The sequence below is a fragment of the Schistocerca americana genome, chromosome 2, assembly GCF_021461395.2.
Source record: "Schistocerca americana isolate TAMUIC-IGC-003095 chromosome 2, iqSchAmer2.1, whole genome shotgun sequence".
Classification (NCBI taxonomy): Eukaryota; Metazoa; Arthropoda; class Insecta; order Orthoptera; family Acrididae; genus Schistocerca; species Schistocerca americana.
In genome coordinates this window covers 770,955,302-770,978,464 of record NC_060120.1, presented here as the reverse complement: position 1 = coordinate 770,978,464, position 23,163 = coordinate 770,955,302, and the positions used below count along the sequence as shown (strand labels likewise).

At 44.0% G+C, this 23,163-nt stretch overlaps 1 protein-coding gene across 1 annotated transcript in view; it reads right to left on the bottom strand.

Annotated features, from left to right (window-relative positions):
* LOC124594772 (Y+L amino acid transporter 2) overlaps nucleotides 1–23,163 on the bottom strand; it is a 337,307-nt gene that overhangs the window by 147,752 nt on the left and 166,392 nt on the right. The gene's annotated exons all lie outside the window — the stretch shown is intronic.

Here is a 23,163-nt window from a genome sequence, read left to right as displayed (position 1 = left end):
ATGCCACAGTTACGTCACGTGAAACATTGTCAGCGGGAAAAGTTGTTCGTTATATGACTGTCTGATGCAACACATCCCGTTCTCTGTCAGTATCAGACATTCACTTGTTCCCAACTATCAGTCATGTCGATGGGTTTTACGCCCTCGTCCCTTAGAAATCTTTCTAGGTTTTTGTTTTTCTATTGATTAGTTTATGTCGTGACTGTTTGCTGAGGATGTATCTAAAGTTAATGTCATTCATTGTAGTGGTTTTTCGTCGAAGCAGCCTGCAGAGGCGTCGCCAAAGCACTGCGAGGAGGGTGTCTACAAACAAATTTTACCTCAATACATTCATGTATGGAGCACGATAGGGAGTGGCTGTTACTGTTACACAGTACCAATCCGCCACGCAATGTAGAATGGATTCCACTGTATATATGTAGCTCTGTGTGTACCAACCTGTGAAGTCGTACGACCTTGAACCCATCTTCTTTTGGGTGTTACAAATCTTGCTAGGTTCTGTGGCACGATTTGTAGAAATATATATGTATACATGTATTGTCATTGTTTGATTCCTTACACCATTTGGGTTCGGGCGGGCAGCCAATCACTGTACTGGTACTGACCGTTTTGCATGCATTTTACCTTTAAAATAGCGTGCTGACAAAAATTACTCTCACACATTACTTGAGACAGTGATATCAGTGAGTGATCTTAGTTTGATACGTTATGTTCCTGTACCAGGGATATTGTCTGTCGCTGAACTGTTTTTAAGAACTGATTGCGCTTTGATGGTTTCCGTAATATAATTATGCTGCGGTAAGCAGAAATTTGAAATGTTAAAATAAAAAATACGTCATTAGCGAGGGTACAAGGATCGTATAAAAGCTGAGGTTGTGCATGGAGGAGATATCCAGATTAGGGTCTCCTGGGTTCGTAAAAGCATTTTTACACAAAATGTGGAATTGCATACCTACTGTGTATTTTAAATTACAGGTTCTTTGAAGATCAGGGTTTCTCCTCGGTAGCAAGTGTTTCCAACAAAAACACGGCTGTTATGTTCATGTAAATGCGATAGCGGCGCTCTTTCCAGAACAATTCTACATTTTCTTTTACGTACTGCAAACACCATGCTCCGTAAAACTTAATGATGTAGTAGATGAAGAATCATAATATCTTAAATACTCGGTCGAAATGAATGAAAGTGCGGGAGCATGTAACCAGAGGTCTCCCAGTCGTGCTCGGCTCCGCAACACGAGTCAGTCGAAGGAACGGATAAATGAAATATGTGTATGGTGTGTGTGTGTGTGTGTGTGTGTGTGTGTGTGTGTGTGTGTGTGTGTGTGTGTGTGTGTGTGTGTCAATGAGAGAGCAGTTGCGATTCACTTGGTGGTGTCTTCAATCAAACATAGCCCGGAGGCATTTGGATGACTTGACACGTGGAAGAATGATCAGGAAACTGGAAGGAGGAGGAAATGCTATGAGGGTAGCTCAGGAGTTTGGTACTGCTCACAGCATTGTTTCACATGCACGGGGAACATCCTGAACCACAGGCACTGCTGTCTGAAAGAGAGGTGGTGTTCGACCACTGTCAGCTACAGCAGCAGATGACGGCTACACTGGACAGCAGAGAATAAAGCGGGTGCAATTACAACCACATTTACCAAGACTGAAATGCACGCATTCTCTAAAGTGGCATGGCGACTTTATGTTGGTGGTCTCTTTGCGTGACGACCATTGACACAACCACACCGGCGGCACCGTTTACGATGGTGCCAAGAGCATAGGGACTTGACCAACGAAGAGTGGGGTCGCGTGCTCTTCGCCGATGATTCTGGACGTATCCTCGTATAGCTAGAAGTGAAATGCAACCTGGAACTCTGTCGAACATGATAGTTTCGGTGACCCAGGTGTTATGATGTAGGGAGGCATAATGTTGAAGGATGACCATACCGCATCGAAGAGTACAGGTTGAGCAACTCTTGGATCGAATATGTATGGTCCACGTTTCATCAAGATATTTTACTTTGAAGTGACAGATCGTGCGGAAGTTACTTTAGTCCCTAAGTTTTTCACACACCATTCTAGGTAAGTACTCACACTGGGTGGAAATACTCGAGAGAAGTTTCTTTTGCCTATTCTGAAACTTCCACCTGTAATGCACTTTCTTTTACTGTTTACTTGTTTGGAATAGCGTAATTGGAGCCATTGTTATTATTTTTACATGTGTTAAAACTTTAATTAAGAATTATCCTAAAATCACTGTGAGTGAAGCACGGCTTTGTAGTTCGACAATTTTGTCAATGGAAAATCGTGTAGTTAGAGATATCGATTCTGATGACGCAATTTTAAAATTGTCTGCACTAAACGTTAGAATGAAAATATTGACGTATCACTAGAACTTTGTTTGTTCTGCTTCATTAATAATCACGTGAACTGAGTATAAAATTTGCTTCCCCTTGCCGAAAAAGATTATTTCATGTTTTGGTTTTGTGGTGATGGGATAGGTTAAAACTCTGCACCAAGTGCCATGCTACCTAACTACGCACCGACCCTCCCCCTCCACTCTCCCACTTATACACGTGCGCGGGCGAAGAGGGAGAGGGATATGAATAAGTTTCTTTGGGGAAATAGGCCAAAAAATTAGTGCTCCCGATGATCATTTCTCTTTCGATTTCTTGATATTTTTCCTGCAACCATTTCGGTTTAGCCTCCCCGCACTTCCTAGTTGTTTCAGTGAAGACATTTGACAGCCCTCGGCGTTGAGCGTGCCAAGTGAAATAAATGTAACCACCTAATAAATATGCTCTTTTCTGTTATTTGTTAATCGATAGGATTAACATACAAATAGCTTATTTGCTAAGAGATGTTTGCTTTTAATCTTTACTGATTTTTGAGGGAAAGAACTGAAGTAACTTTCACATGATGCGTCATTGTCAAGCAACATAGCTCGACCAAACTTGAATCATACACAGAAAGAACTGCTACAGTACAGTACAGTACACAAGGTAAGAAAGAAACACGCAATGAGACGATCAGAAATGACGCTTTTATTGGAAGACAATACTTACGCTGAAATCACTGCAATTCGAGGTGACCTGGAAATTACAAAAGGCTTGACATGGCCCTTTATAGGGTGTGTGGTCACCATGGATGGCAGTGCATGCTCTGAAACGGGCTCCCAATCTGGCCACAAGGTTGGTAAAGATTTTTGTGGTAGGGCGCTCCATTCCTCCGAAAGGAGCGGTTGACAGCTGCTGGGTTGTCTTTGGTGCATGTCGACGTGCCCTATCGTGCCCCATACGTGCTCTATGGGATTTAAGTCGTTGGAACAGGCAGGCCAGTCCATTCGCCGAATGCTCTCTCGTGCCAAGAGCTCCTCCACCTGTGCTGTTCGACGCGGTCAGTCATTATCATCCACGAAAAGGAATCCAGAGCCGAATGAATCCCTCAAAAGACATACACGGGAAACGAGTACAGTCTCACAATAACGATGACCATTGAGTGTACAGCGTTCGAAGATTTGGTAGTTCAGTAAGCTCATGCAATATTACGCCTCCCCACACAGTAACACCTGTTCCCCCCCCCCCCCCGCCCACCAACACCAAAGTAATCATGAGCCAAAATGCTGGAGATACCTTCATATGGCGAGAGGCTGGAACACGTAATGCCCCCAGGAACATTGTCGAGCGTGGGAGCACGTTGCAGAGGATGCACTGCCGTCCGTGGTTATCACACACGCTATGAAGAACCGTGCCCTGCATTTTGTGATGTCCAGGTGACCATCATGAATCGCGGTGACTTGAGTGTAATCACTGTCTTTGAATAAAGGAGTCGTTTCTGTTCCTCTCATTGCTTATTTCTTACCTTCCGTACGATACTGTAGCAGTTCTTTCCATGTATCGTCCTACTTTCGTTCTTAAGTTCTGCACTTTATTGTACAAGCATGAGCTGTACTTCTCCAATAGAATTTTCGTACGGTGTACGTAACACATACTCGTCGTCGTCGCGAAACCAGTAAGCATGTTTAATGTAGAAGACAAATATTCTTCGGATTTTGCAACATATGTCTACAGTGCACCCAGATAAGAAAAATATTTAGCATCTTAAACGCCCGCGAGATCTAGCGTATGAGTGTGTGTGTGGTAGGGGGGGGGGGGGGTGACTCGGACGAAGGGGCACGGAGTATCTTTTAGATTATTTTGCAATTAGAAAGAAAACAAGATGCAAAGAAGAAGATGTCGTATCACTTTCTCTATTCTAGACTTCGGAGATTATAAAAAAAAAAAAACATTGTGCCCACAATGCCGTACGCTCATTTCCATTTCTAGGACGCTTTCCTCATGCTGCCATTCTCTCGGGGTATGTGAAAACCGCCTTACGAGCTTTGCAAAGAACAGCCATAGGGAATTTTAGTTTTCGACTTAATTCTAAGAGTAAGTCCTAAATTGTATTAATGTCCTAGAATGTACCATTCAGCACAGTGAAGGTCGACTTGACTGTGGTAAAGATTCGTCCACTGTGCGAACCAACTACAAAATCGTCCTGCCACGAAATGTGTCCAGCGTGGATCGACGTTTAATTATTTCAGGAGAATATCAATGGAGTTCCTTCTACGAGTTCGGAGCAGATTTCTGTTGTTATCCATGTCCGTCGTGACAAGGAGATCATCAGATCCTGTACTGCCAGCGAGTGACTTGATATCAGCTCATTTTATCGTAGTCAGACTGTTGGCACCGAATGCATGGGGGCACTGAAGAGTTGACCCGTCAGTATATCCAGATTGTCTCGTGTGTATTCCGATTTGCGACAATTTGACCACAGGGGTCGTTACTGACTATCCTGGATTTAGCGGTGAATAGAAACCTTTTGCTAACATTGATTTCGCCAAGTGTTTAAGACCCACAAAAATCTCTGAACAGATTAATGAGGCCGCAAAATCATTTTCACTTTGGTTTCTCATAAACATGAGAATGAAAATTAGAAGCAAAACTCTCCAAAAGAATTAGATAAGACTGCTGACTATCGCAACTTCTTAACATTAAGACTGAGGATGCAACAGAAGAATTCAAAATAAAAAATGGGTCCAAAGTAATGGAACGGTGTATAAGGCTCTACGTTTTGTAGATGGCATAGCCTACAAAATGAAAAGTACTTTTGAGTTCAACTGAAAGTTACAAATTGAAAATAAATAAAATTATATAATCTGTAGACGGAAAAGTAGATGCAGCAGTTTTGTTGGGAGGAGGAAATCTGACCACCGTAAAAACTATGCTGTCAAGAATGCCTCATTGGCTCAAATGGATAGAGTGAGCTATTAGAGCAAGGATAGCACACGTCGAAGCATCGTTCACGAAAAACAGACTGTTTTAATGAAGTATTCACTGAAATACTTTCAAACTTTAGTATCCATCTTGAGCATAGCAGTGTACTGCTGAAAGCTAGAACCTTCCATACTCTGCTAAAAATAAAACTGAGGACTTCGAGATGCTGTGCTGGTAAACATCATGTTGAGAAAGTGGTGCTAGCGGTGCATGTGTTTCAATGAAAAGTGCAAGAAGAGCGAAGGAAACAAACCAGAAAAATCAGACGATTCAGGATAGAAAAAGTCCTATTGACCATGGTGCACGAGTCCGATGGAAGGAAAAAATGGAGGCAAAGAGAAGGAGAGGACGGGCAAAGTTTTGCAGACTCCACGAAAAAGGGACGACCTAGTGGACAAAAGTAATTGATACGGAAACGAATACGATGATAAACAGAGGATGAAGTATGGTACCTGAGAACTTGAAGGTTGATGAGATGAAGACTAAGAAAAAAAATGACATAATGATGAAAAACACACAACTGGTGAGCAGGCAACACCATCCACAACATAGGATAGAGACGAGTTTACCACAGTACGTTCCGCGGAACACGCCTGTTCGCGGTAAGTGAGCAAGTGCTCCGCCGAAAACTATTATTAAGATAGTGTTTTTCTGGATGTTTCTACTATAATAAATATTTTTTTAAATTTTTGTTATGCTTTCTATGTTATCATTTAGAATTAAAATAATCACTGAATAAAACAAGTTTCTTTTTTAAAAAAATTTGTTAACCTTCGAAATAATGTGTTCCATCAGAGTACCAGGATTCTCAAACTGTTCCGTCGGAGGAAAAAGTGTGAAAAGGGATGCGCATTGTCATCAGGGAGAGACAAGGGTATCGTCAGGTGCGTCCCAAGAGTGTGTGATACTCTGTAGAACCAGTGCTATTCTCTGCATACATACATCACGTGACGGACAGGATGAGCATCAATGTGTGACTGTTTGCCGACGACGCCATGGAGTACGGGAAGGTGTCGTCACTGAGCGACCGTAGAATGATAGAAAATGAACTAGGCAAAATTTTTAGCTGATATCATCAATGGTGGATTGTACTCATATAGAAAATTGTAGGTTAATGCAGATGAGTAGAGGAAACAATTCTGTAATGTTCGAATACAATATTAGTGATGGATCGTCGCTAATATGTTTCGGCCTAACGTTGTAAAGCTATATGAAATGGAACGAGGACGTAAGAACGGTAGTAATGAAAGAGAATGGTCGACTTCGGTTTACTGGGCGAATTTTATGAAAGTATACCTCATCTATAAAGGAGACAGCGTACAGAATATTAGTGCGACCCATCCTTGAGAAGCAATTCATAGGCATGCTGTGATTTGTTACCGGTAGGTTCGATCAACATGCGAGTGTTACGGAGACGCTACTTTAACGTGAATGGGAATTCCTGGAGGGAAGACGACTTTCTTTTCGCGAAAAACTACTGATAACATTTAAAGAACGGGAATTTGAAACTGACAAGGGAACCTCCCCATCGCACCCCCCTCAGATTTAGTTATAAGTTGGCACAGTGGATAGGCCTTGGAACACTGAACACAGATCAGTCGAGAAAACAGGAAGAAGTTGTATGGAACTATGAAAAAATAAGCAAAATATACAAACTGACAAGTCCATCCGCAAGATAAGCAATATCAAGGATAGTGTAAGCTCAGGATCGCCGTGGTCCCGTGGTTAGCGTGCGCAGCTGCGGAACAAAAGGTCCTTAGTTCAAGTCTTCCCTCGAGTGAAAATTTTACTTTCTTTATTTTCGCAAAGTTATGATCTGTCCGTTCGTTCATTGACGTCTCTGTTCTCTATAATACATTTAGTGTCTGTTTTGCGACCGCACCGCAAAACCGTGCGATTAGTATTTCGGACGTGCCTGTCCAATGGGAACCGAAAATATTTGATCGCAAGGCCATAGGTCAACCGATTCCTCCACAGAAAAACACGTCTGATATATTCTATACGACACTGGTGACGGCATGTGCGTCACATGACAGGAATATGTTGTCGACCCACCTAACTTGTAAACTTGGCGAATGGGTAAAAAGATTCTTCTACCTTGGCCTATTTAGGTTTTCTTGTGGATGTGATAATCACTCCCAAAAAAGTGATGAAAACATAAGAGTTTGTCACATAAACTGCAACAAATGAATGCAACAGTTTCACAGTCGCTCAGTTTTTCCTGTGCTCTGTCAAAACATATGTTTTTAATGTTTTCAAATTTTTCCGTGTGTAGACCGTCAAATCCTACATATGTCCAAGCAAATCTGAACATGTCCTGGAATTTTGGAGAGCGAAGTTGATTTAGTGTGAGTGCATGAACTTTGATAATTGTCTGAAAATAAAAAGTTAAAATTTTTACTCTATGGAAGACTTGAACCAAGGACCTTTCGTTCCGCAGCTGCTCACGCTAACCACGGGGCCACGGCGCTCCTGAACTCGCATTATCCTTGATGCTGCCTATCTTGCACATGGACTACTCAGTTTGTATATTATGCTTATTTTTTTCCCAGTTCCACACAACTTCTTCCTGTTTTCTCGAGTGATATGTGTTCAGTTTTTCAAGGCCTATCTACTGTGCCAACTTATAACTAAATCTGAGGGGGATGCGATGGGGAGGTTCCCTTGTGAGTGCAGAACGAGTCTATTACTGTCAAAGTACATTTCAATTAAGGATCGCCGGCCGTCGTGGCCGAGCGGTTCTAGGCGCTTCAGTCTGGAGCCGCGCGACCGCTACGGTAGTAGGTTCGAATCCTGCCTCGGGCATGGATGTGTGTGATGTCCTTAGGTTGGTTAGGTTTAAGTAGTTCTAAGTTCTAGGGGACTGATAACCTCAGATGTTAAGCCCCATAGTGCTCAGAGCCATTTGAACCATTTGAGTTAAGGAGCGTGAAGGTAAGCGAATTCAAGGCTGGTACGGAGTTGTTTGTCCCTAGTTCTTTTTGCACTTGATCGTGTGCACTGGTTTGTTCGGCTGTAGCACCTCGCAGATCATGGACTCACTACCCACCTAGCGGTTCTTGATCACCTAGATTATTGAACTAAGGACATCTGGGATGCTATCATGCGAAATCTGTGTGTCTCGAATGCAGAAGCGACAGTTGTAAGCGATTGTTCAGAGGTCATGGCTCAGGAAGACGTCACAGCTCTCTCATTGTTTTGTGGAGTCCTTACCACGACGGGCGGAAGACGGTGCTAGTTTATGCTATTAGGCAAGTATGTGAATTGCTTGTGGGCATTTTCCATGAGTCTCCAGGAGCTGCGTATTGTTGGAATCCTATCACCGAGAACCCAAGATACCGAAACTTCTAGCATCACCCGAAGAAGCAACCTAAGTAACTAGTCGAAATATTGTGTACGAAAGTGGTAAAGTTAACTCAGCTGGAAAACGAGCACGTGATCAAATTACATCCAGACGCAACAGTCTCGAAAGCAACAAGTATTTGTTATAAATAAGCTGAATCGATGACGTGTGAAAAGCGCCAACTGATTAAGGCGAGGCGGCTCGCTAGCGCGTAGAAAAATTGGCGCGGACAGCGCTCTTTGTGGCGGCACGGTTAAGGTAACGGCACTTTGGCTGGGCGCCTCGTTTAGCATTCGCAGCTGTCAGTGCGGCAGCCAGACCGGCCGGCCACGTGACGCCTACCTGGTGCCTAGCAGACACGTGGCGCCCGCCCAAGGCCGACCGCCTGCCGCGGAAAGCAGCTCTGCCCTCGCGAGCGGCGCGCCCGCGCCAGCCGCGGCTGCAGACTTTCGCTTTCCGCTCCCGCGCGCCGATCCGGCTGTGACGTAACGACAGCGGTTGCAGACGGATGACCCAGTTGGGCGGCCCGCGGGCCAGTAGCTCACGCACCGGCGTGCAGCCCCGCAAGTGACGACGGGCGTAACGGATACCTGGCGCCTACACTGGAAGCGGAGGTGCGGTAGGCGCTTCCGCCAGACTAGTCGACCGCCGCAGCTGGCCCATAACGGCAAGAAAATACGGGCTAGTTACACCGCTGCCAAACGTTTTTGCGTCTCCTTCGTGGGGACAATGGAGGTACGAAGTTCATGCTACATACTGACATTTTACTTGGGACGTTCTAAAATTATTGGCACTATTTTTTTTTTTTTTTTTTTTTGTTCACAGGAATCATTTATTGAACGAACGAAAAAAGATTACAGGTATACCCTGTGTGCGCGTGCGCGTGCGTGGTGTGCGTTCGTAGTTTACGGGCGCTTAACGGCGGCGTTATCAGCGGTCTTATAAATGTCAAAAGAAACGAAAGTGGATGAAATGGCTAAAAAGTGAGGAGTAAACTGAAATGTTACTTACTTTTGAATGCATTATGGGAACAGCAGTGATCAATGTCTTATAAATAACTATTAAAAACAGTCTTGATCACGATTTATTTAACAAGGTGACCGGTTTCGACCACTACTGTGGTCATCTTCAGACCATTGAGTAGGAACCTCTTTCTGTTGGAGAATCACTACTCAGTAGCTCTTCAATTGGCATCACGAGGCCGAGTGCACCCCGAAAAATGGCAACAGCTCATGGCGGTCTGGATGGTCTCCCATCCAAGTGCCGACGACGCCCGACAGCGCTTAACTTCGGTGATCTCACGGGAACCGGTGTAGCCACTGCGTCAATGCCTTTGCCTAAAATACATTAAGGATTTATTTTATCGGTGAAAATAAATCTGTAAAGTAAGGAAAAGTCACGATTTAATGTAAGGAAGGTATTTTTTATTGCTGTTCTGCTAACTAATGTTCCAGAGAAATGTATATCTATCGAAACTGTAAAGCAAGTTAAGGCAGTCGCCGTAATTTATTTTTGGATTATATAAAAGCAGGAGCTGTGAGCCCGCTCTCTCTCTCTCTCTCTCTCTCTCTCTCTCTCTCTCTCTCTCATTTGTTTTCAGTGGCTGTTTCACAAATGTAAGTGTCGCTCTGTAACGTTTAGCAAATAATTACGCTAATTTAATTTCAAAAGCCGTGTTTTAATTAAGACTGTACTCTTCTTTTTCATAAATCCACATATCAAATTATTATGCTACATTATAGAAATTTTCCAGGCTGCAGCGAAGGACACTTGCTGACAAATTGTTTGGTGGCCACAGCCGAACGCTACTGTGTTCAAACGGCTATTACCTAATCAAACTTTTATTTCAGCGTCCCTGAGATCTCTTTTACCGGTCTTTTCTATCAGTATCCGGGCAATGTAATTACGCAAACTGCGTAATTTTTTCATCGGTCGCTGGCCTCTAAACAATTCCGTCGGTCAACGTTCTCGTCGATCTGATGGGATCTGAGGCTGGTTGGCGGAATATATAATTTTCTATGCACCATTATATCATTTTAGAAGCTTGCCGCCAGTAAAAGCAATAAATTTAATATTACATTTTTTTAAATACCAGTAATATTGAAAAACCTACAAAATGACACTCGCTCGTACCCAAGTCAGTAATATTAACCTCACACGCCGTAAAACAACGGAGAAAGGGTGAGAGGTGCTATACCTGGGTTTAAAAACTAAGCAGAACGACAGAGGAACTAAAATAGCGGCACAGTGAAATGTGAATAGCTAAACACTTATAGAACGCACGTCACTTTCGTTGGAACGTCACTTAAAATCTGCTGCTGCCCTCAGCTCTGAAAATAAAACGCAGTCTAATAAAATGTGGTGCACGCCACAAATACTACACATTGGAGGATCCTCTCGCCGGAGCAAGAAGCCATGCGTCATAGCACTGTAGCCTACGCGAGGACCTCATCCAGGCTGTGGGGCTGGAAAGAGGTACACCACTTGACACGTTGTGAGGTTTTCTAGACGCAGCTTATTGTCTGACACTTTAGCCACTCTATCTCCCATCGACGCATGACTGTACCTCAACAGCGTGGCGAAAGCATGCACAGGGATGGCACAATGACCGAAGTGAAGATTGAACACGCCTCTTTGACTGCTACATCCGTCCTTTCGTTCCCAGCAAGAGTCGTGGCACTCAGCAGAAGGAAATCTCCTTCCCTAGGATTTGCAAATGGTTCAAATGGCTCTGAGCACTATGGGACTTAACGTCTGAGGTCATCAGTCCCCTAGAACTTAGAACTACTTAAACCTAACTAACCTAAGGACATCACACACATCCATGCCCGAGGCAGGATTCGAACCTGCGACCGTAGCGGTCGCGCCGCCTAGGATTTGCAGTCGTAGCAGGGCGTCCTGGATATTCTGTACTACTTTATCTGTACTGCTTTGTCTAAAAACGTCGAAGTCAGTGAAGAGAAGAGACGGGGAAGTTAGCATTCGCAACACGTCTCATCTCGTCTAGTACCCTCAAGATCGCGTCTAATTCCGCGTCGAATACTGTAAACTCGTGAAGCAATCGCAACTTGGGGGCACGATCACGGAAAACAATAAAGCAACAGCTACGTAGCTGTGGTGCTCAGTTAAGATCTCACAAAATAATTGAATTTTCTCATGCTGAGAAATTAGTATACTGTGTTAAAAACATACAGAGTAGTGCAAAGACACCTGTACTGAACTAAAATTACTCTGGGCCTCAGCAAGAACAAAGGTGACAGGCGGTTAAAACCTTGCTTCTGGGTTTCTGCATTTAGGGTTGAGCTTGGCCCGCACCAAGTGTCTCCAGTTCACACTTCGCGCAGAACCCAAACGACGTTGACGTTGTTGCCCGTGGACGGTTGGTAAAGAGGCGTTCCATAGCTGGACGAGCGATGGTATGGTATGATGGGGAAATAGGAGTAGCGAGGAACTTACACACGCTGGATGCACCACGAGAAGTTGCAGCCTCAGCAGAGACTGGGTATAGAGTCCTGTAAGCGCCTGATCCCCCCATACTGTACAGCGCCAATGATCTTAAGGTAGGTAGGCGTCGCTGACCACACACTGTGCACCCATACTACAACCGCCATCGTACAGGTACTCCCCGCCAATGTCTTTCCACTTTCGCCATCGTTCTGGCGGCTGCCCCTACTGCGTAGCAAACCATTTTTTGGGGGATACCCGGCGCCACTGCTGGACAGCTGGATGAAGTACGTCATTGGTGGTGAACTACTTACTCCGAATGGCCTCTTTCATTTCGCTGAATAGGGCACAGTCGCTTGGAGCCAGATCCGGACAATACGAAAGGTGTGGCAGCACAGTAAACCCTAGTTGCGCACTGTGGCAATGTTCTGGTGACTGGCACGTGGCTGCGCATTGTCGTTTCGGAGCAGAAAACCTCTGTCCCCCTTTCCGTGGCGGCGTTGTTGAATATGTTGGCGGAGTTGATGCAGTGAACTGTAGTACCGACCACTGTTGAGGGTCGTATTGGGAGAGAGCCAGTCCACCAGCAGCAGTATCCCTTATTGATCTCGACACACTCGCCACTCGTCCCAGTTGTGACTTCTTGGGTCGAGGGCTCACACTATGCTTCCACTCCATAGCCTGCCGTTTCTTTGCTGGAGTCTTGTGTAGGATCCATGACTCGTTGACGGGACCAAGCACTCAAAGAACTCCGCCGCATCTGTACTGTTGCACTAACTGTTGGCATGTCTCCACACGCCTCTGTTTCTGCGCAATGGCGAGGGAATGGGGCACCCGCTGTACACACATCTTCATCTTCAAACCCTCATGGATGACGGTGTGGAGCGTCCCCTGTGATACAGCTGTTGCCTTCTCCAGTTTATCAAACGTGATTTGTCTGTGCCCCATTATCACGACATGGACACGCTGGATATTGTTTGGTCTGCGTGCAATTGCAGGGCGCCCAGGGATTTAGGGTTTTTCAGCGCTGTTCCTGCCAGCTCTGAACTCTGATATTCAAAGGAACAAGAATCTGCGACTTGGTGCTGTTTCCCCCAAATACGGCTACCAACCTGTTGCGGATGTATGAAGCAGTCACTCTTTCTTTTCAAAGAAACCACAATGTTCACCGATGCCCCTCCTTGTAAGGATCCATTGTAATATATTGATTATTCCTTGCTACTGTTGTGTTATCTTGAAGCTTTGAGAAAGGAGGACAGACGTTCCAAGGCTCGGAAGCAGAGACGATGCTGTGGGCAGAGGAAGCTAGGAGAGATATTGTTACATGAAGTAAACCGTAAGGGGAGAGCCTTGCGAAAATGCAGACGCACCCAGACGCGGTCCCATGGCGTTAGTTACTCTTCAAAGAGTTAACATGTAACTTCATCTGTCGTCTAGACGCTGTAGTAGGTTGTCGCCGTAGAACTTTGTAACCAACAGGCACGTACTAGTGTATAAAGCCAGCTTGATACCAGCCCTGAGAACAGCAACGTCAGTAGACTCACAAGGGTTAGAAAGAGAGCGAAAACGCCAAAAACTGTTGACCTAGCAGTCCCTACTCCGCGGAGCCCGAGGGGTGGGGCTAAATGACGTATAACAATAATGTTGCAAGCCTTATTTGGCAGAACAGTTACGTTTAGCTTTCAGCTGAACAATGTTGAAACCAAATACGGACTTACTTAGTGCAACTGCATTAACATCCCCGCCTTAGCAGCAGTAGAGGGGACCTAACTAAACCGTGACTGGCAGGCACCTGCAGGAGACCTACGGGATTGGCTGGGTGGCTGTAAGTGGAAAAAAGAGTGCCCTCCCGCGACTCTTTAAAATCCCTAGATTCCGCATTTTGGCAGAGTTCTCAGTCAGACGATCTGGGCGCCGAATCCGCGTCCGTCGACTCCAGCCTCGGTCCAGCTCTGCTTAAGTCTGCTCTCTCTCTCTCTCTCTCTCTCTCTCTCTCTCTCTCGGAGTGCCTCAGTGAACAGTGTCACATTCACTATGTTTTGTTTTGCAACTAAGCTGTTGCCTTAAGATGCTGCTGGTGTTTGCTAGTGTGGTTGGCATCCACTCCTAGGACTTCTGCACTGGCTTATTAGTTAGTCCAGTCTGGAATAAATAACTATTTCAAGAGTTCCCTACCGAGTTTCACAACCTGCATTTCTAGTAAATGCCTGTACGAGTGCTGGTTCAGATAGAAGAAAACAACCAAGCCGGCCGTGGTGGCCGAGCGGTTCTAGGCGCTTCAGTCCGGAACCGCGCGACTGCTACGGTCGCAGGTTCGAATCCTGCCTCGGGCATGGATGTGTGTGATGTCCTTAGGTTGGTTAGGTTTAAGTAGTTGTAAGTTCTAGGGGACTGATGACCTCAGATGTTAAGTCCCATAGTGCTCAGAGCCATTTGAACCATTTGAAAACAATCAAATGCCTGCACTGTGAATTGTCCTGCCTTCTGCTCTGTACCGCTCGGGAGCGCAGAAAGCCCAGCAACCCTTTTTTCCTTCTCCCACCTACGTCAGGAAACGACACCATGTTGTCTTATCGATGTCCACCAGTGTACTCGCTAGCCGGAACAAGTGCTGCTGTAATGCGCCTCCTGTGAGAAGCAGCAACACCATTAGGTGGCGGTAGGCAGTACTATAGTCTACCTTCACGCATACATCGATACGTATTTCAAACTGATACTGTGCAGGAGTTTCAAAGTGAGTGCCAATCGAGACTGAAGGAACTATATACGCTATCGAATGCTTTTTGTCGGTGGACAAAACCTGTGACAATTGCCTTCATCCACTATCGAGCGCAACGTCAGAGCTGGTCTACTGTATCTTCCTTCGCCGTCGGCGTTGTCGTGGTTACCGTGAGACACCGTTATACCAAGAGGAAAGGCGCATCGATCTTAGAGCATGAGATATGATGACCTTAAGCCATTGACAACACACAACGGTCACGGTAGCACCTGATTCCAGAATAGCTGCAGTAGTTAAGATCTACGAACTATCCCCTGTTGACCAGGTCCCCAAAACTTAACTCGTAACGAGATCCCTTCAAAGCAAATTGTCATAACGATCGTCTATAAAGGCTTCGTACGACGAGAATAAATGTTACGGTTTATGGAATAATAACAGATACGACCAAACTGTCTTGTCTCTTCTGCTTTATTTAACATAACTTCGTTCACAGTTTCATTTCGCATTCACCACTCATTCACCGAAACCCTTTGATGAACAGTTTTGGTTGCTTAACACCAACAGTCAATGATAATGATACAGCTTTTCTCCTTTTTATAAATTGAAGCCCGCTCTCAGTGATATAATTAAAAAAAAAAAAAAACGGTCTCAATACCGCGTGCCTCGTGAGACGCGAATAGACTTATCCTGGAATTGACCGCCCTGTAGGTGTACTCAATTTAATGACCACACTTCACTGTCGGCTATTTCGCGTAACTGAATGTCCATTTGTTAATCTGATTATACACTGTAGCTATTTAAAATTCGCTCCTATATTTTTCACAACGCACAATTAGCACTTCGTTACTTGTTTTCTTTTTTTTTTTTTTTTCTAAGAGTAAACGGAAAAAAAGACGCCGTATCATCGGCTTAGTCGATATAAAGCAAAACACCTTAATATGCCCAATTTTACCTCTTCTTAAAGGATCGGCTACCTTACTCATTAATTTATTACATATTATTTCCAATAACGCTATACAGGTATCGCCGTTATATTTTAATTGTATTCAAAAGCATGTTACTACTATTATGACCGACCAAATCGTAACAAATCGCGCGGCGTGCGTTTTTAACGATAACTTTACGCTATTCAAGTTCCGTTACAGCTGTCTTGACTCGTAATATTACACTGGCTCTCCGGTGCCTTAAGCTTTCCTAAAGTAAACTTGATCGTCAACCAACAGATCAAGTTTCTTTTCCACTCTCCTGAATATTCTTGTCAGAAACTTGAATGTACGAGCTGTTAAACTGTATTTTGATACTTCCCGCGTTTATCGGTCTGAGATCTTCGGAAATTTGTGGATGGAATTCTTCCGAAATTCAGATGAAATGTCCCCAGTCTCATAGATTCTGCACACTAAACTGGAACTTCTTCCCTTTCAGCAGAGAAGTCCTCACTCTCGCAGAGGCCTTCAGCGTACACTTTCCACTTACGAGTAATTACTATCTCATCTGCATTTAACAGTGGAATTCCTTCCTCACTCCTATTGTTACGGTTATTTTGAATTTCCTACAGGCTAAATGAGTCCTTCCTGTGACCACCTTTCGATTCATCACATTTTTCCAGCAGTATTTTCAGTTTACCCTTCCTATACTTCTTACTGGTTTCATTCAAGATCTGTGACAGCTCATTCCATTGAGCCTGCCGGATGGAATAGTTGTAACCACGGAAGAAATATGCGTCTCTGGAATTTAATTCTTCTGTTATTTGTTAATTGGAGAGCGGAGATAGAAAACATTCTCAGTGCTATTTTTTTTTTAAATTATGTTTCGACTGCTACTACACACTCAGTCCTGTGTTTTATGTCCCCAGACGCGATCTAAGCGCCAAACCACGGAGAAAATCTTTCAGACATGCGTTAGTAAATGGCGCGTGGTCTTCCTGCCAAGCTTCGTTTCCCTCTGAGTTCCAAAATTTACGAGAGATGGAACGCCATTTCTGTTGGTACAGTTCTACTACATAAAAAGCTAATGCAATATTTCAGCACTTTTATTACCATAAATAAAATGTAGTGCCTCAGTATTAATGATACTTGGAACAAAAACTTTGTTCCTGCCATTCTGAGGCAGCGCTCTGTACAAAATAAAAGTTGATTTTTGCAAAGAAGAATACAGGAACCAGCCGCTTTTATTATTGATATTTATTTACACAAATGGCGCCGTTAGTGGTTTCAAACCGACAGGTTCACCGTCCGCCGTTCAATTACATTTATATATATATATATATATATATATATATATATATATATATATATATATATATATATATATATAATGTTGTTTACATTAGCTGTTGAAAAAGAAGGCCAACTGACAGGATGAATATACATAGGGTGGTTGGAAACAAAGTTCATAAGGGTATGGGATGATGGGTACTGCTGAGAAATAATTGTTAAGAAAGAAAATTTTATAGTTTGCGCTGTTTCCTAGTCAACTAGCTATGAAATTATCCAATCAGGCCGTTGCGAGCGCAAATTCAAGCGGCCCGCCAGAGACGGTGTCGCAAAACGTGTTCTTCATTTAGTTTCATAAAATCTAACAACAGAACGATATAAAAATTGGACATAGAACGGTACTAAAGGTGGAACTCCCGCCAAAGGCTGAGCAGTCTCGTGCACTATCATCTACGCTACGAGAACCACTGACGCTAAAAATACATGGCGCGCGCAACGACCCGATTGGCTAATTTCAATGGTAATAAACACTGAAACGTTGCAACGTACGGAATTTTTTTCTTAACCATTATTTCTCAACACAGCCTACCCTGCAACACCGTTAAAAGCTTTCCAGACTGTTTCTGACCATCCCGTATATAGCTTATTAGCTAACAAATATTGTTTTCAACGTATACTAATTTTTCGGAGCTGTCGTGACCAAAATACAGGCATGAGCTCTTCTGCTCGAATTCTTGTAGCTGTTAAAGAATTTTCATATGACTTAAATAATATACGTTCGTCGTCACAAAAATATTTTTACACAGACAGAAACACCCGAAGCAGCTCGGATAAATTCCGCTGCATCACACACACCAATGATTCAATAATTTTCATGCCCGATCACGCGTATTTCTGTACGAAGGAATGGCTTATCTGCTTCTAATTGCGACACCTGTAGCTGTGGCAAATTCGTCGCTACAAAGCGTGCGTTTTGCCTCGGAATACGAGTTGGACACCCGTCGTTACGGCTTTCGTGACGCTCATTGTCAGTGATCATTCTGCCGTATTGTGGATCAAAGCACCCAGTGAAATTACGATCGTAGGCTGCTGGTGACAATTGGATAGAGGGAGGGAGGGAGGGAGGGAGGGAGGCACGTACATTCGACATGCTTGCTGTGGACAAAGGCTATAAGCCGCTAGTAGACGGAACCGACGGATTATCCGTTAAACGTGAACAGCTCAACTGCTACGAGTGCCGCTATTCAGCGGATAAAGATGCCCTCTGTGCAGCAGCACTGCTGCCACACCCAGAACTAAATGCGTGACGCCATCTACACCGCCAACGCTGCAGCGAACGATCTTCATGGAACTATACAAAATTACGCTTAGTCGTTCTCGAAAAAACTGTTCCGAAGAATCAGGAGGCACCACCACAGCTATACAGTTAACTGGGGACAAATGAAAATTTGTGTCAGACCGGGACTCGAACCCGGATCTCTCGCTTTACGCCAGCAGTTGCTTTCGGCGCTTCGGCTATCCGAGAACGATTCTTGGACAGATCCAAACTTCCATATGTCCTATTGTCTGGTTCCCATACTGCTCGCACAGTTGTGTGTTTCCTGCACTTCTTTCTTCTTCTTCTTCTTCTTCTTCTTCTTCTATTGCTACTGCCTTTATCCCGTATCGTGCGCAGGGTCGGCAGGGTTAAGTACGGAATTGGCATGGTTAATGTTAAGGGGTGGCCGGATGCCCTTCCTGCCGCCACCCCATACCCGCCAGGACGGAAGGAATGTACACCAGCTGTCTGTGTCTAGTGTAAATCGTGAAATAGTGTGAAAGTGTTTCAAATGTCTGCGAGTCGTGTAACTGAGGCGGGACGTGGGGACCAGCCCGGTATTCACCTTGTAGGATGTGGAAAACCGCCTGAAAACCACATCCAGGCTGGCCGACACACCGGCCGTCGTCGTTAATCCGCCGGGCGGATTCGATTCGGGGCCGGCACGCCTACCCGAGTCCAGGAAGCAGCGCGTTAGCGCTCTCGGCTACCCTGGCGGGTCATGTGGTTTCTACACTAAGAGAGAGTTATTTAGTTTAATCGACAGGTTGCCTTGGCTCTAGCATACATTACTGCAGTGTCTATATTTGACAGTGTCTGTAAGATCCATGCAATGTTTCTTCGGACATACCTGCAAGAATTTCAAATGTTCAAACGTGTGTGACTTCCTAAAGGACTAAACTGCTGAGGTCATGTCCCTAGACTTGCACACTAGTTAATTTAACCTAAACTAAGTTATGCTAAGAACAAAACAGACAGACAGACAGACACACACACACACACACACACACACACACACACACACACACACGCATACACACACACACACACACACAAAATGGTTCAAATGGCTCTGAGCACTATGGGACTTAACATCTGAGGTCAGCAGTCCCCTAGAACTTAGAACTACTTAAACCTAACTAACCTAAGGACAACACACACATCCATGCCCGAGTCAGGATTCGAACCTGCGACCGTAGCGGTCACGCGCTTCCAGACTGAAGCGCCTAGAACCGCACAGCCACACCGGCCGGCCACACACACACACACACACACACACACACACACACACACGCACACGCACACGCACGTGTCCGAGGGAGGACTCGAACTTCCGGCGGGAGGGGGCAAGAATTTCTAAGAAGAGCTTGACAACACGCTCCACACATATCCATTTCAGTCGCTTACGCTTAACAGCACCTACACTTCCGCACACAACTCTAACGCTTCGCGAAGGGAAGGTGTCTGCGGGCGCGCAGGGTAGAGAAATCATTTCCAATTAGGTTTAATCTGCCCTTCTGGATCTCCCAGCCATTCATGCCATACGACTTTACTTTACTAATGTAAATACATTTTAAATTATATATTTCAGTCTCAGGTATGGTTTTCAATTTTTACAACACTGTCACTGTGTTTCCCTGATGCAGTGATCCAGCGTTAAATTTGAATCAATGGCACGTCTGATGCAGTGGAACTTATCTGAGCCACTTCGGGTGTTTTCGACTGTGTGAATACTTTGTCAAAAGTAGGGAGAAATGCTTAGGAATGCCTTTTAACTACATTTCTATCACAAAAACAGTGTAATGTTATTTCACGCGGTTTGTCTTTCTCTCTCCTCCCTGTTGCAAACTGACGGTTTTAAAAATTAATTTTGTGGGGTTATGTATAGAATTTGGTTTGACGTTCATGAAAGCTGCGTTGATGGGAATTGAAATGGTGTGTTTCTGGAGAAAGCACCTGAAAAATGCTGATGGTAATATAAAGTTTGCTGTAGGAAGAAGTCCATTTGTGGCTGTGAAAGCATACGCATATATTTCATTGTGTGTGTGTGTGCGCCCAAGTGGTTACAACTGTTTTTAAATTACGAGATTTGTGTACTGTTATGTCACAATTACGGTAAAGAGTGCATATCTGATGCGTCCTGTATAAACTGAACATCTACGCTTTTTGCTGAAATCTGAATATTGTGAATTTTTATGGAGACAAAAATGGTTTTTTTCATCAAGCCAAACTACTAGCATCTTTGCAAAGCTGTTTCTCGAAAAATCACGCATCCGGACTTAAGGTTAAAACATAACGAACCTACCCGCTACGTTCGTCGACCCCAATTTGTTGCGAAAGTCGAAAATGAGGATTCGTTTCTCAGCATTTTAATTGCGGAAGAGATTCAGTTGGTCCCGTTGATAAAGTTGATGGGACACAAGCTGCTGCAGGGTTCTGCTAGGGGAAATTGTGTGAAGGAAGTAAGGTCCATACCACTCGATGAAAACGGAGACGCACTTTTATACAATTCAATTACAAGCGGTCGGTCAGTTTGTAGCTAGGAATTACCTAGACGTTCCTTTCAAACTTATCATTTGGGCGGTTTCCATGTGTATTTTAAATATTTAGTTGGCCAGAGAACCGCTGCATTGTTCCACTGTTCTATAGGTGAAAGTCCGGCGTCCAAATTGATAATCCTGTTGTGTGTCCGTGTGTTCCTCTCGCCTCTTATCTCACACAGGGGAAGTCTTTTTGCCAGGTATGGAATAATCAAAAGGATGAGACTATCCAAATCCTTCTGACCACTCGGATTACTGATAAGTGGTTATGAGTAGATAATACGGGCTGCTGATGCAATTACGTAAGTCTGAAAATGATGCAGAGTGCACGAATCACGTAATCTAATTAAAAATGTGCAACTGAGACACAACAATAAGTGAGAATTATCTGGATGTCAAACATGGTATTAGAGCATTTTTTTGTTGTTGCTGGATTCGCATCTACTTTTACCAGAATACGAAGTATTTATCATGCAGAGTATTAGCTACTCCACCAGCAGTTAATATGACCCTCCTCAACCAACGTATCGTGACAAACAAAAATTTATGCCGGGCCGGGACTCTAACCCGGAATTTTTTGTTTTTCGGAATGGCTATCTCCTAAGAGGAAAATGTCTTGCAAATCTGCGTAAGCGTAATGCCAGCTGATTACGCCCCAGACCTGGTGCTAACTTTATCACCTATAGTCCACCTATGATTTCCTAACACCACAGTCAGAGGTTCTTCCACGGAATACGTGGCAATTACACCACTGGGGGAGACAGGTTTAGTGGAGGACCATGGCCTACCCAGCCATAGGGATGTACAACAGCTGAAACAAAATCTCTAAAATGATATCGGTAAAAAATAAGAGATAAGTGTTTAATATGAACAAAAGTACGAAAATAAATCAGAATGCAATACAGTTTGACAGCACCTTACAGGTGAAAATAACGAGCGACTGGTTGGAATTGTAATATTTCTAGCTTTACAACCATCATATTCAGCACAAGAAGCTGTTCTTAGAGCAGTTGAGAAGGCAGCAGCGGGAGGATGATGTAATATAGTGTGAGGTACCGGTCACAGAAGGTTTACTCGGTACGTGCGTCGTGAGAAAGACGGCCTAAATTGTAGTCCTTCTCCGCGAACGGCTGCTGTATTCCAAAGTAGCGCGCTATAATGATAAACTATTATTAATATTAGAGAAACTATACAGTGAATTTATTTGCACTTCATATAAAAGAATCTTTCAGTATCATTCCATTGTTTCATTATTCCATTATTTACAAACAGGCAGACGAAACACTTCGGAGATCTTCGGACTGCGCTTAATTTGGATGGCTGGTGACGTGGTTCGGCATTTTCGGAGGACAGACATGTAGTCTGTTCCTCGGTCAGTATCTTCTAAGGACTTCATTAACGATCTGTTTTTTTTATATAGGACATGTAACTAGTTTGATAATAATTACGCAAACCCAAAGTTCATTATTTTGTTTATGCTCTGTGAAAGCGTGAAGAATGGAAATTATTTGTAATTCGTGAAGTGGACTACAATTGTGTAATTTGTCGTATTCTGCTAACAAAAACGCGAGTGGCGTCCCGTTTCAACAACCCAATTCAAAATTAAATTATTTTTACAGTACTAGTTCCTCGCTAAAAGTTTATTACAGCCTCAGATAACGGATTCACTACCTACATGCTGTATTCTGCGCAGAGGACAACTACTATAGGAAGACTGCACTTTGGTGAACTTTATTCGGAACTTTTTCATTCCACTCTCGGCGGTGGAAGCAACTAGGCACCTCGCGTCTATTGTAGTCTAAATACAAATGAGATCAGTGACACGCTATCTGTGGTAAGTCAGACGAGGTACAAAGGGAGGAAATTTCCGAGGGGAGGGATTTGTCATACAAAAATACTACCAACTCTCTCTCTCTCTCTCTCTCTCTCTCTCTCTCTCTCTCTCTCTCTCTCTCTCTTTTTCACTTGACATAGAACGTTTGAGTCGCTTGTCTCGCCTTCGTTCAGATTCCCGCCCGGCCGTCCAGTTTCGGTGTTCCGTGGTTTACCTTATTGTATTACTCGTACGATGATATTGAATTCGGACTTTGCTTTATTTTCACTTACATACATTTCACTAGAACTGTATGTGCAAAAAATTGTACTGAACAGCAAGGAACATAGCGGAGGTATTGTGTGGCTCGCTGCTCTGTTTTGTTCGACGGTACAGTGTTCTTCTGCATTTCTGGCTGGAAATGTTACATTTCGATAGGCAAGTCTGAACGAAAAGTCTGTTAGAAGACT